Here is a 12,599-nt window from a genome sequence, read left to right on the forward strand (position 1 = left end):
GCACTATGTTGGCCATTTCCTGTTATTTTAATTTACCTTAAATTTGCTATTATTTTATCTGTCACCATAGATGAAAAATTCTGGATCATTTTTTATATTAGTAACGTGAGGGAAAAAGTGGTTGGGAGAGATGGGTGAGAATGATAGAGGCAATTGTATTCATAAAGTGCTTTGTTAAATGGCAACTCCTTTGTAAAACCACTTAAAAATAATCAATAAATCAGCTAAATAATTACAGAATTAATATGAAATTTGTTTTATATGAACAAAATATAAACTCAAATTATACACCATGTTTTCTTTCCCTCAAAAATGTCCTATTTTAGTGGAAAATTTTAGTGAAAGATATGGATAAAAACTAGCAGAGGACTGATTTTGTTTTTTTCTTATTATGATTTTTTTTTTCATGCTGGTCCTGGGATTTGAATTCAGGCCTTGGAGGTTGTCCCTGAATTTTTTTTGCACGAAACAATTGCTGTATTATTTGAGTCACAGCTCCCCTCCCAAGAACAGATTTTGTTTTTTATTGTTGTTTTGTTTTTTAATCTTTTTCCCCCATCCCCTCAACCAAAGTTGTAAAGTTCGTTTTTCGACATAACAACTTGTACATCTCATTGTGGCAATGGGTCCACCTGTATCCCTATTTAAACGATTTGTTTTTTCCCTTCCCCTCCACAAATTATACCAACATCAAATACAGTGAAAGCAGGGGTTATACCATGGGTGGGGGGACATAAAAAGCAACAAAGAAATCATCTTATAACTATGCTAGAAACAAGCACATAAAAGAAAATTATTGAATAGTTATCTTGGGGTTCATTTCCCTAACATCAACTTATCTGACCTTTTCCGTTTGACTCAGACATACACTAGTTATTGCAAATATTTAAGAATGACTTCTTTCTTGAAATGGGTCAACCTGTATCCCTATTTAAACAAGACGCTATGTAGAAAAACAAACTTTACAATTTAGGGGGGGGCGTGGAGTTGTGGAGTTGGAGGGAAGGGTAAGAATGGTAGGGGAAAAACAAACAAAAGAGGAGGCAACAATGCTAGATAAGAAATGTCCTCATTACCTTGCTCATGTAATTGTAACCCCTCTGTGCAGTATTTTTACAATAAAAAACAGTTTTTTTTTAAAAATGACTTCTTTTATTAGAGTGGTGAGGAGACAGGTTTTTTTTGTTTGTTTTATCTTTTCTTTTCAGTTTTTCCCAAATGTTACAATACTGCAAGTGCAGATATCTTCACAAAATCAGCTCTGGAGACTTTTGGCATTCACTTATGATCAAGATGGCAATCAAACATGCTTTATTTACCTTGTGGTCAAAATTATTTCATCATCACTGTGTGGAGAAGCAATGAGTCATATTTAATAGGCTAGAAAGCACAGAAACCATCGGTTAAAATGATCAGATAGTGTGAGCATAAATACTTTCTGGGACAGCAATGATAAATTGTCAACAAAAGCAAAACTTGCAAAGGTTACAAGACATTGTACATGCCATAAAAAGTAATTTGTGACATAAAAACCAAATAGGAGAGGGAAAATTGCAAGCTTTGCTCTATCTATCATAAACAAAACAATAAAGTGAACTATAGAGCAGGGAAATAGATGGTTCAGAACATAAAATTTATAAGAGTACAGGTGAGTTCATCAAATATATTTAGGAATGAATTGTTGATGCATGAAATTTATCAAACATTGCTAGCTGAGAAAGTTGCTAAGTACGTTTAAAATTCAGACTGATATCCACCAATCTTGTCATTTAGAAATGCATATTACATTTATACTATGTAGTGATAAAATTGGTCCTTTATGAATTTAGGTAAGCAAAAGGTTACATTTAATTCAGAGAACAAACAGGCTCTCTACTATTACTTATGCTCTGAGAAAAGTTGACATATTTCATCTCTTATAAATCAATGAAGAACCATATTCCCATGAAAAAAATCAAGAACTGCTAGTAACAGGTGTTAGGAAATAAAACATTATCTTTTACTTTCCTAAATAAAAGATTCATGATTTTACTTAGTTAGTGATGTTTGCCGAGCTTGTTTGACTTGTGCTTCAAAACATTTAATTGTAACCAGATAAAATACACTGTATTATAGGAAAGGCTGCATTGTAATTTAAAGGCCATATTATGATATTTATCATTAATTAGTTTTGCCTGGCCATTAATTATCATTGAGATATTAGGAGAATTATACAATTTCCCTGGATTATGGTTTTTTTATCAGCAAAACTTGAGAGCTGTAATAATCTGACATAGAGACCAGTTAATTAACCTAGAATAAAGAAGCATGGCCATAGGTGCAGATTTCTTATCATTAGTTATTTAATCCTGAGTATCTATATGCTTTTCTTAATTAGAAAACAACTTCATAATCACTAAAGCTAGTTACAATTATTTCTAAATTATAAAACTCTTTTATTGGTATATATTAATTATGTGAAGGGATTTAACATGTTATTACACTTGTATAAGTGTAATATATACATATACACACATAAACAACATGTATATTCAATTAGGACACTACTCAGCAGGAGAACTCACTTCCATTGCATATGGTATAGGTTGGGGTAGTATGATGGGTTGTTGACAGACCTTTCTCATAAAAACTCATTTCCATAACTTGTAGGGTTTAATATTCAGTGGCAAAGCAGAGTGAGGTGTCTAATTGTCAGTGTTTATGGCTTCCTTAGAGTATGTTGATTATGTTAAAAGAGAAGGCATCCAAACAAGGGTTGGAGAAAGGTGTATGATTTGAAGACCTGGTCAAGTGAGCTATATAGCATCACCTTAGATGTTGTCATATGTCTGTAGGAAGAAGATAAACAAAATTTCTCTGCAGTAAAACTTTTCATTTTTAAGTATATAGGATGAGAGTTGTATTTCAGTAATTCTAACTGAAAGAATCAGCTACAAAAGAGTGACTGGCTTTCTTTATATCTTTTTCTTTTCTTTTTTCCCCCGTTTTTATTGTCAACGTGATGTATAGAGGTGTTATAGTTGCATAAGTAAAGTAATAAATACATTTCTTGCCAAACTTGTCACCCTTCCCCCATTTTTCTCCTACTTTCCCTCCAGATAGCAAGAACTAGGTAAGTTTACATAAGTGGATTTTCATAGAAAATGCCCAGAAAAGAAAAAGAGAAGAGGATAAAGAAGCCTGAATAACGTCAAAAGTGTATTTACAACAATGAAAATGGAACCAGAAAATCTACAGAGGGCATGGATTCGTTAGAAGGAGGGGTTCAGGGAGTATTGCGGAGGGGATGAAATTGAAGCATGGGGTTAACATTATTGGGAATCTAACATTGAAATACTCTGTGTAGCTCACATAAGCCAATAAAAATACATATATGCAGAGACAGGTACCACTAAAATAAAATAATATAAACATAAGACAAATGAGGAAAAACCTTTTTGAAGTACTTGTTATAACTAAACCTGATTTCAAGAAAAGCCTTTCAGGGTGAAGTGGAAGTAGCTGAGACAAATGTATAGAACCAGTTGACAAAGTCAACGTTCATTAAAAGTCAAAATACGAGAAATATCAAGATCTTCTATTATAGTAACTATGCTTTAACTTTGAATTTTTAACAATGTTACAGACTCATGTACTTAAAATTATGAAAATGTTCATTCAAACGCGGACATATAGATTTAGAATACTTTTCTACTCACATGAACATAGCACAGTGAATTCTACTGCATGTGTTTTAGGAATGACATAGGGTCTGAAGGAGACAGATAGAGTGGTCAGCTAGGGTATGGGGTATGTATGGGAATGTTTGAGAATGACACTAAAGTGCCCTTGTACATCTGCTAAATGCTAATCAAATCCTTTAAAATACTGTTAATGAATTTGGGCTTGTAATTTAACGTTTTGCTTTCTATATGGTCCAGGCTGGTTTCAAACCAGGAACACTCTGAATCAGCCTTCTGAATACTGGAATTACATGTGTACAACATTATTCTTAGTTTGGTGTTTCAATTATATTTCCTAACAATGTTTTAAGGATATATAAGAGAGGTGCAATAACACAGTGGAGCTTTTGTTATGTGTGTGTTTAGACCAATACTTGCTAATTAATTTAAAAAAAAACAACAACTGGAAGTGGCACTGTGGCTCAAGTGGTAGAGCAATCATTTTGAGCTGAAGAGCTGAGGAACAGCACCCAGGCCCAGAGTTCAAGCTCTATGACCACAAAACAAAACAAAACAAAACAAAACAAGAACAGTAACAACAAAAACAAAACTACTTTCAATTCAATCAGTAATATCACAGGGACATTTTTAGTCACTTGGCTATGGAGGAAAATGAAACAATGATACAATTAAAATATATTCTTAATCAATTAATCAATTTTCATAATCAAAATATTTGATGCATGTGGCTTCTGTTAAAACTTTTTTCCTTAGTGTATAGTGTTGCAAGGCTACCCTCTAGTGGAATTACATGGGAATGATTTTCTTTCCACTTACCTCATTCAAAAATTACTCCTTTAAAGTCTTTAAAGCCACGGAATACGTTTTTTGACTGTTGAAACTGTAGTTGTAACTGTAATAATTCAATGTATTCTCATTTTTAGATAACTTTATCTAATGTGGGCAATATTTTGTAACGTTAGAATTACTGAATATAGTAATTTATCTAAATATATGACATTTTATTCTGTTTTTTTAATCCGAATTTTCACTTTTCTCTCATACCTCTCTCACAATGGTACCCTAGATTCATATATATGATACTCTGACTGGCAAAACTTCATAATAGTAGTCCCTTATGCATAATCTGTTAGGACTACCTGCAGTGAACTCTATGGTAATTCTTGCATAATGTAACATGCTCTAAGGTCTGCTATTTGAGAAGAGGTTCAGAATTATAAAAGTATTCAATGAGTTTAATGTGCGTCCCAATGAGGGAAGAATTTAAATTTTAATAGTGTTAGCGAATTGAGTTCTTTCCCACAGCTTAGTCCACTCCTTCCCTTCTCCACAGCTTAGCATGCTTCCTTCCTAGGCAGCACAAGGCCCCTGTAGTAAAGGCAGTAAATAACCAACTTGCAATCCTCTTTACCTTGGGATGGAACTTATCTAGAGCAGCTACCACCACATAAGGCAATAAGAGCCCCTTAGAGAGATCTTCAAGTCCGGGCAGCTGCAGGACCCTAATCTATTTAGATGACAGCCATAAATCCTAGTCCATCATGATGAAGTCCCTGGCCCACACATCCACACGGGGGTCTCCGCCTCCTAGCCCCTGCTAGCCCCTCCTAAACCTCCTAGCTTATATAGGTCACCCCAGACAATAGGGGGTGCTTCTTCTTCATTCCTCCCTTGTGAGAAGGAGTCTTGCCGGCCTCCCCTCCCTCCCCCTTTCTTTGTTCTCGGTAGTGGTCCTCTGGCAAAGTCTATTAATCGTAATTTTGCTAAGAAATAGTTATACTTTAAGTGGATTTGAAGAAATGAAGACTCAGAATTGGACAAGCTAAATCACATGCATTTTGACCAGAATATACAAATCAAATGTATGTGTATGAAGAAAATACATATGAAAGAAATAAAATATTCAGCATAAAAATGATGGAGAATAAAAGCCAAAATGTCATGATTTTTCTCTTTCTTGTTGAAGGTCCATGTCAAAATGCACTTTTGTTTTCTCATTCATATGAAAGTATTAACAATATTAATCTTACAGAGTCATTATGAGGATTAACTATTGTAATGCACACAAACTATCCACTTGCCTGACAAAATTCCCTTCTTTTCTATGTAGAAAATTGAAACTGCACCAAATAAAGTACAAATATATGAGACATTTGAACAATAGAAGACTTTTTTGTATCAGTGCCATCAATTACACAAAGAAATAACAAGCAAAAACACATGCAAGAACAGTTTATTCTTTAGACAATGAAGGTATTCCTTGTCACTAATAGAGTTAGACTTAAACATTTCAAAAATACAAAACACACACTTCAATGAATACATTTTCTAATTAGTGCATAGTCATATCGTTTTAATAATAAATAACAATTAACAGGGTAGTTACTAGTTAGCAACTTATCTATTAGTTAGTTGGTAGCTTATCTAGCAATATCATCACCATGTATCTGTATTTCTAGTTTTTCCTGAATAACAGCAAAACAAGATTTAGGTTAAAAAAAAAGCCAAGTTCAAGGTGCCTCCATTTAAAAAAATAAGTTTAAGAATAAAACTGATGTTAGGTATACATAGAAAATATTTTCCGTGGGCCGGGTGCCAGTGGCTCACGCCTGTAATTCTAGTTACTCAGGAGGCTGAGATCTGAGGATCGCAGTTCAAAGCCAGCCCAGGCAGAAAACTCGGTGAGACTCTTATCTCCAATAACCCACTAGGAAACTGGAAGTGGCGCTGTGGCTCAAGCAGTAGAGTGCTTGCCTTGAGTTGAAGAGCACAGGGACAGCGCCCAGGCCCAGAGTTCAAGCCCCATGACCGACAAAAAAAAAAAAAGAAAATATTTTCCCTTTTGTGTGGAATCCAAGTTTAAATAAAAAAGATGATATATTGCCCTAAATTAAGACAGGATATTAACCTATTGAAATTGACGAGTGCTTAAATAACTGCATTAGTCATATAACTGTAATGGGAAATCATGATTGTCACCTTGACTTGATTGAGCAGTACATAAATGATTAACAAAGCACACTTCTGTGTCTTAAGGGCATCTCTAGAGAGGATTATGCAGTAAGAGAGCAGCTGAGTGGGGATGAACTCCCATGAATTTGGACCACTTCATCAGATGTGGACTCCTGCCAGTGACAGCCAGATGACAACTAGGTTGCTTCCCAGCCCTCAGTCTCAGAGTGGGATTAGAGCCTGAGTCACTTTGTTCTCTGGGTCTCCACATTCAGATGGCTATTGTTAGACTATTTAGCCTCTAATCATTTAAAATCAATCCAATAAATACTCCTAGCAAACACACACGTGATGGCAGAGATAAAGATGAAATTTTCTTATTTATATTCCTCACAAGAAACCTAACTAACATAATAACTGAGCTACCACTAGTCCGAGAAGAAAAATAAAACAAAACAAACAAAACATGAAAGTTAAGGACACAGAAATTGCAGTATACATTTTCACTTAATTAGTAGACCAAGAAATAGATATGATTCATCGCATGGTAATTTTCTTCTAAGATCCAAGTCAGAAAGGAAAAATAATGATTAAAAAGCAAACTCACAAAATTCCTAAATTTTGAAGGGAGAAAGAATTTCAGTGAGAAAGTAATAACTCATCCAAATAACAATCATAAAATATCATTTTTATTTCAACCATACATTTCAAAATATCTACATATACTGAATGTAATTAGTGATTTTTGACAGCTTTAAAAAAAAACTTAGGAATGCACACAGACTGATGGTGTTTTTCATGTAGAAACTCAATTGTGTTTAGGTACCCTATTTATTAAATGACAGCTAATAAATGTAAGATATATTCACAGTGACCATATATATGGCAAATATGGAAAATAAATTGTGAAAGTTTTGGGGATGTATCCAGGAAAGACTGAAAACCTGGATGCCACCAGATGAAAGCGAAAGTTATTCCAAGAAATTTCTATGAGATTTGACCTGTAATTATACACTTCAATAAAGTGTCAATGCTTAGGTATACCAGTTTCAGCCTGTAGTAATACGCCTTTTAGCTAAATACGTCCCATAATAACTTTAAATTCCTAGTATAAGTTTAGGAAATGGAACTCTTGGACATTTCTTTTTTGTTCCAATTGAAATAAATATTAGTACAGAAAATACATATTTCCAAGCTTGGAAATAATTGTTCTCCATATAAAACAAAATACCCTTTTGATTTGTTCAAAGCTGACAAGAAATCCATGTCCAACATGTCCTACATTGAAACTGTGGCTGAATAAAATCATTAGTGCTATATTTTCAAGAATGGTATATCATAAAAATGCTTATTTACAGCTGGGTGCCGGTGGCTCACGCATGTAATCCTAGCTACTCAGGAGGCTGAGAGTTCAAAGCCAGCCAGTTCAAGGGCAGTAAAGTCTGTGAGTCTCTTATCTCCAATAAACCACTAGGAAACCAGAACTGGTGCTGTGGTTCAAGCGGTAGAGCGCGCACCTTGAGCTGAAGAGCTGAGGGATAGCGCCCAAGTCCAGAGTTCAAGACTCACGACCGACAAAGAAACAAAAAAGCTTGTTTACTCTCTTGAAAAGGTATCGTTTGTTGTTTGTGAACACAAGAGTCAGAAATCACTTAAAATTTAAAAAAAATACAAGATAGCTTTATTTATTTAAAAATGTAAACTGGGTACCAGTGGCTCACGCCTATAATCCTAACTACTCTGGAGGATGAGAGCTGAAGATCCTGATTCAAAGCCCGTCGGCCCAGGAAAGCCCTTGAGACTCTTATCTCCCATTAAACACCAGAAAACAGGAAGTGGTGCTGTGGCTCCAATTGGCCCAACACTACCCTTGAGCAAAAGAGATCAGGGACGGCGCTCAGCGCTCAGGACCTGAGTTCAAACCCCACGACCGTAAAAACGTATCAAGAAAACCAATGTAGTTATAAAATGTAGTTATACATTTGTTAGGAAGACAATAATATTATTATTAAATCAATTAATTGAGCCAGTAAGAATCTAAAACGTTCCAATGTCTTTTAAATAAAAGAAAAAACTCGGTTGGAGAACTGTGTGAAGGAGGACTACCATGATAAACAGCTGATGAGGAGTGTGTTCACGAGGTACCTGTGAATGTAAAAGCGGGAGAACTAAGGAGAGACATTATTCTGAGCATGGAAAAAGAGAAGGATCAACAATCAAACCACAGGTGACCATAGCTAAAATGATATACAGGAAGGTCACACAGAGAATGTATGAAATAGTCCACACTTCAATCCCTGCTCCCCAGGAGTAGAAAAAGAAGACTATACAGCTACAAGGTCAGGTCTGGACAGTGCAGGCAGACCTTATTCCCCTAGATCTCACCAGCCTTAAACCCAGGGCTGGAATTTGGGCCTTTGTTGACTCCTGTGTAACAGATTTGTATAGAAGAAATACATCGCATGGCTCTCTACATCTCCAGTACTACAGTCAGGCACTACTCTATTGACAGAAAACCCACTGATGGAGCCAGAACTACTCTATGTTTTACTAAAGAGCTTATACAGGTATGAGGATGTCCTAATGAAACTCTAGTTTGTACAGTTTCATTAGCATTAATAAGCAATAATGGAAAAATATAACTAGATGATTCCTGTCTGCAACTCCAGCTACTCAGGCTGCTGAGCTATGGAGAACAGTGGTTCAAGTTAACACAGGTAGAACTGTCCCCAAGACTCCGTCTCCAAAACAACCAACATAAAGCATGACTCAAGTGATAGAGTGTCAGCCTGGCAAGTACAAGGCCTTGAGTTTCATTCCCCCATCAGCACTGTGATTGATTTTATAAAGATTATAAGGTACAGAAAAATACACAGGTATGAGACATCTTTAAAGCACACATTTAGTGTGAAACTGCTCACACTGGGATGGAGTGAGCACAGCTTGCCTATGTTCATTTTCAAGTGTATTTATGCAGATTAATTAGGAATACTTAGCAGAGTTCCAGACTGCTTGCAAACTCAAGAAGAAAGAGCTTTTTTTGAAGTATCAACTCTCTAAAGCACGATTATTCTCTCTGTGCCCTTAACATTTGTTAACTTGGAAATGATATAGTAACACAGCTTTTTCAGAGACATTCTTAATGTTTTAAACCTTAAATTATTAAATGTGATCATATGCAAATATAAAGACAGACACTTAAACATTATATACATATGTAAATGCTGTATATCATACAATACATACTATGTATTATATAATTGCACTGTATATAGTATATATGTTATACACTATATTATAATATACATATATACATGCTAGACAATAGTCACTTAAACACCATATATTAGATGAATTAGAAGAATTTCGACCCTAAATGTTCTGAATGTTTAAAAGTTATATTCTCTCTGACGTTTCATTCCTTCTCTGAAAACCTTTATTTTCTTTTTTAAGGCAGAGAGTTTCTAATCCTTGGTATGAGTAATTATATCCCAAGCTGGCCTAAAACCAGAGCTCTTTCTGTCACCTTCACCTCCCAAGTGCTGGATCAGAGATGTGTCACACTGTACCAGCGGGAGGAAGTTACCTGTCTTTAGTCTTAGCACCTTCACACTGGCTGATGTGAACTGGTGAACTAAGATGCCCAGAATTTGTCCTCTGGCTTAGTGCAGAATTATATTTATATACAAGCTTGACTTCATCAAACCCACACAGGGAAGAAGGTACTTCCAGTTAAATACACAACACTACTAATGATCTAAAGCATGGCTTAAATTCTTTTCTTTTTGTTTTTTTTTTTTTTGGGTCCGGTCGTGGGGCCTGAACTCTGGGTCTGGGCGCTGTCCCTCAGCTCTTCAGCTCAAGGCTAGCGCTCTACCACTTAAGCCATAACATCACTTCCGGCTTTTTTCTTTTTGCTTATGTGGTGCTGAGGAATCGAACCCAGGGCCTCAGGCATGCAAGGCAAGCGCTCTACCACTGAGCCACCTTCCCAGCCCCATGGCTTAAATTCTTTAAAAAAAAAATAAGTGAAGAGAAAAGCTATAAGAAGTATAGAATGCATTCGAAGAAAGATTGCTAACACAAGGCTGGCGAGCAAACTACCTTGACATATAACATCATTAATGGTACCACACATGGATGCAAAATTACTTACTTTAAATTAGTAAAAATAGTAACTTGGTGATGGCTGTGCTTTTAACCTATGGTTTCCTAATGAAGCTCTTCTCACCTGTGAAATAATCTTAAGCCAATAACCTTATCACAGATAATAACAATCAAGAGGTAAGACTATATGACATTCGTCATATAGTGCTGCTTTGACGGCAGCATCCCATCATTAAGTTCCTATTACTGTGCAATGGGGCTTTGCAAACTACCTAGGAGAATATCAGTCTGCCCAGGTCAACGCGTTGGTACACTTACTGGCTACTGTCAATATTAACATAATGGCCTTTGCAAGCAAACATTTAATTAGTAAGGCAGTGGAAGTAGAAAAAGAGACTTTAACTGAGAAACATGTAAATTTTCAGATTACCTTTATTTGGAAAGTCTTGATATCCTCTCCGATCTTTATATGCATGTTTTTAAATTAATAATATGCCAAATTCATCATAGACAATCCTTTTTTTCATAGAATTTCAGGCATATATCCAGTATATATTTTTTCAAGTATTTTCCTATTTATTTTCTTTTTAATGTTCTGAAAAGCAAACAGAATGCTCCTCACATATTGACAAAAAGTTATGGATCCTAATTATTGATTTCTAATGCTAAATTTCATGGGCAAATAGGACTTTCAAAGTGTGATAGAGTTGTGAACCTTGACAAGATGATTATTCTCACTTGTATGGCAGGGGGGCCTCACAGAGTAAAGGGTCATGGCAGATACAATAGTGAAGTGGTAACAAGAGTGCTATGAAGTCATTAGGTAAGCAGGAAATAACAGGCAGGGAACAGAAGCTGTCTAGAAGGAAGTCAGCCTTCTATTTTATTGAGCCTATAGTCCTTCACACTACAAGGTAAGTGCTTTGGTTTAGTATGGCAAGATTGTAGCAATGCTTATAAATTAGCAACTGGAAAATAATACAGAATCTGGTAAATATAAAGTGATAAGCAGAAATACATATAAATATATGCATATATGCACATACATATATACATACATACATCTGCACAAAAATTTCTTGCTATCCAATCACACAAATACTAAAACCTAGGGTAGTGTCACTGCGAGACTATTTAATGCCTGCCTTTATGTGTGTGACAATGGTAGCCTTGACGTTACAATGTGCTTATTGGTACTAGAAAATCTTAATTATTTCTTGATAATGGCTCCTTATGAGAAGTTTACTTGTACAGGGATGTTTATATGGGATCACCTAGTGGGGTGAAACTCTTGTGCTTGACCTTGATTCAGAAGTACAAATTTCCCTTTCTCAGACCTCTCCTGCTGGAAATTATAGGAGCAATAGTACCTCTGCTTGGGTCCAAGGAATTCACTTTCACCTGCCTTAGTCTAGGGAATTACAAGAAATGGAAGAGAGGAGATGATCTGTGTCTTGAGTGGATTTTCAGATGGTCACAGGAAGAAGGAACTGGATGGGAAGTAAAAACTTTATAAAGGGTGGAGGTGAGTATGGCAGTACAATTCTCTTAGCTGTTCTAGACATTCTCCCTCTGAAACAAAGTTTTTGCTTTATTTTCAATAGCATGTTTCTTTTCTTACTGAAGTTTTACATAATCAACCACATCTGTTTATCACATTTTCTCTGCTGAGCTTCTTCAAAGAATAGCCTGTTTTCATTGTGCTTGTCTACTTACAAATCTTGGGTTAAGTTCATTTTTTTCTTTTTAGGTCTGCAACTGGAACTTGAACTGGGTACCTGGGGCTGAGCCACACCTCCAACCCCATGGGTCAATTTCAAAAGACACTGGTTTTCCTCTCTGATTAGGCATTTCTCT

The sequence above is a fragment of the Dipodomys ordii genome, unplaced genomic scaffold (genome assembly GCF_000151885.1).
Source record: "Dipodomys ordii isolate 6190 unplaced genomic scaffold, Dord_2.0 Scaffold8, whole genome shotgun sequence".
Classification (NCBI taxonomy): domain Eukaryota; kingdom Metazoa; phylum Chordata; class Mammalia; order Rodentia; family Heteromyidae; genus Dipodomys; species Dipodomys ordii.